This window comes from Dendropsophus ebraccatus, chromosome 15 (genome assembly GCF_027789765.1).
Source record: "Dendropsophus ebraccatus isolate aDenEbr1 chromosome 15, aDenEbr1.pat, whole genome shotgun sequence".
In the NCBI taxonomy this organism is placed as follows: Eukaryota; Metazoa; Chordata; class Amphibia; order Anura; family Hylidae; genus Dendropsophus; species Dendropsophus ebraccatus.
The window spans coordinates 16,438,183-16,441,446 of record NC_091468.1 but is presented as its reverse complement, the minus strand read 5'-3'; positions in this window follow the sequence as shown (position 1 = coordinate 16,441,446).

Genomic DNA, 3,264 nt, shown 5'->3' with positions numbered 1-3,264 from the left:
CCCAAAGTGCCCCATATAGTATCCAATCCCCCATTATAGTGCCCCAAATAGTATCCAATCCCCCCATATAGTGCCACACATAGTATCCAATCCCCCATATAGTGTGCTCCACATAGTATCCAATCCCCCCATATAGTGCCACACATAGTATCTAATCCCCCATATAGTGTGCTCCACATAGTATCCAATCCCCCCATATAGTGCCACACATAGTAGCCAATGCCCCTATATAGTGCCCCACATAGTATCCAATCCCCCATATAGTATCCAATCCCCCATATAGTGCCCATATAGTATCTAATGCCCCCCTGTAGTGCCCATATAGTATCCAATGCCCCATATAGTGCCCCACATAGTATCCAATCCCCCATATAGTGCCCATATAGTATCCAATGCCCCCATATAGTGCCCCACATAGTATCCACTGCCCCCATATAGTGCCCCACATAGTATCCAATGCCCCCATATAATGCCCCACATAGTAGCCAATGCCCCCATATAGTGCCCCACTTAGTAGCCAATGCCCCCATATAGTGTCCCACATAGTAGCCAATGCCCCCACATAGTAGCCAATGCCCCCATCTAGTGCCCCACATAGTAGCCAATGCCCCCATAGTATGCAATGCCCCCACATAGTAGCCAATGCCCCTATAGTAGCCAATGCCCCCACATAGTAGCCAATGCCCCCACATAGTAGCCAATGCCCCCATATAGTGCCCCACATAGTAGCCAATGCCCCCACATAGTAGCCAATGCCCCCATATAGTGCCCCACATAGTAGCCAATGCCCCCATAGTATCCAATGCCCCCACATAGTAGCCAATGCCCCCATATAGTGCCCCACATAGTAGCTAATGCCCCCACATAGTAGCCAATGCCTCCATATAGTGCCCAACATAGTAGCTAATGCCCCCACAAAGTAGCCAATGCCCCCATATAGTAGCCAATGCCCCCATATAGTGCCCCACATAGTAACTAATGCCCCCACATAGTAGCCAATGCCCCCATATAGTGCCCAACATAGTAGCCAATGCCCCCATAGTATCCAATGCCCCCACATAGTAGCCAATGCCCCCATAGTATCCAATGCCCCCACATAGTAGCCAATGCCCCCATATAGTGCCCCACATAGTAGCCAATGCCCCCAAAGTATCCAATGCCCCCACATAGTAGCCAATGCCCCCATAGTATCCAACGCCCCCATATAGTGTGGCCCGACGAGAAAAACAACAAAGCAACAACTCACCTGTCCGCCGGTCCCAGCAGCTCCTCTCCCGGCAGAGCGCGCACTACCATCATCCTCCGGCGCAGGAAGCGGGAGACAGAGACACAGCCTGTGTCGGGTGTCCTTGCAGCCTCTATAATTCTGCCGATAGAGGAGCTGCTGGGACCGGCGGACAGGTGGTCCGACGAAAAAAACAACAAAGCAACAACTCACCTATCCGCCGGTCCCAGCAGCTCCTCTCCTGGCAAAGCGCGCACTCCTGTCATCCTCCGGTGCGGCCAGCGGGGTACAGAGTCACTGACTGTGCCGAGTTCATGACAGAGGCTGCAGGGCACTTCCGGAACAGTCAGTGTCTCTATACCCCGCTGGCCGCACCGGAGGATGACAGGAGTGCGCGCTTTGCCAGGAGAGATGCTGCTGGGACCGGATAGGTGAGTTTCTCGCAATATTATGAAGCTTATGCAGATGATCTTACAGTGTATCCGATGGAGAAAATAGACACACAACTGCATAGATTCAGTAAACTTTGCCGCAGGGAGATTTACTGGATTTTTAGAACGAACACCCTGGTGCCTAATGGGTTAAATGAAATGCTAGAGAAAGTCTGATGGACAGGTCTGATGAGGGTTCTGGTTGCACATGGTAGTGGGGAGGAGGGGAAAGGAGCCGACATGCGGTTTTAAAAGTCTTGTATTGTCATTCATTCTGTTTATCCCTAAGAAAGGGGGGTACAGTGTTCCCCCGATACGCATTTGATTGTGTTTTAATAAATGTTTTCTACTTACCTGAAGTGCCAGTAACATATACTGTAGATAGTGAATGGTGAAGATCAAGTTGGAGTTTGAGCAGCCATGGTGTTCCCAATATCATAAGGAGATACAGTGGTACCTTGGTTTAAGAGTAACTTGGTCTAAGAGCGTTTTGCAAGAAGAGCTCGCAGTTTTTCAAAATTGTGACTTGGTTTAAGAGCATTGCTTTGGTTTAAGAGCTCCCTGAGGGAGGGGTATGATCTGCATAGCGGGGTCTACAGCCCTGTACTCTGACCTCACCTTCCAAATCATAGCAGATCCACTTCAGGCTGGGGCTTACATCATGGGACAGGACTATGGAGGTAATCTCTCCATAGCTGTAACCCCTCTCTCCCCGGACAGAGAGTGCTGCATTATGTGCCCACATCTGCCCTGCTCATTCCTTCCTGCTCCCTGCAGTCTCTGTCAGCCCTTGTGTTTCCCATCCTCTCCATTACTGTACAGTAACTTATATCACATTTTCTGCTGTTTCTAAATGTTTGTTTGATTTGTTTTACATGTTATTCAGAATAAAAAAATATCATTATTTTTAGGGTTTGGAACCAATTGTCGGCATTTCTATGATTTATTTGGTTTAAAAGTGATCTGGATTACAAGCACAGACCGGGAACAAATTATGCTCATAATCCAAGGTACCACTGTATAAGAAAAGGATGTTCCTGGCTGGGGGGGGGGGGGGGGGAGACTGGCTACTACTCCCCTCCGAACAGTGAATAAACTAATTTATCTGAGAAGCAAAGGTCATTCATTGTTATTTATGATACTAGTATCCTCTCTCCATTTTTTTTTTTTTACTGTGTGCTAATATCACCTGTGAAAAGAAAAAGCTTTTCACATTACACCAGCAGTTCCACATCATGGCCACAAGATGGCGCCAAAGAGAATCTGAAAAATAAAAAGAAATGACAGTAATGGTAACAGCAACAATACAAAAGAATATGAATTTTTATATGGCACTTGTACATTGCTGTAAATTTTTATAACTTTCCAGTACGAGAAGTATCTTGGATATGCAGCATAGTAATAGCATATTAATACTTTTTCTTTAACCATCTGATAATCCAGCATCTAACCTATTAACACTGGAATCAAACACTTTGACCTTCTTGTGTATATTATATAGTTTATATCTAGGTATATAATGTTATTCTATTGCCATACCAGCATGTTTTCTTTTGCAACGCGCTCTGCCTGTTTTTACCTTTGCCCCCTCCAACCTTTGCCCAGTAA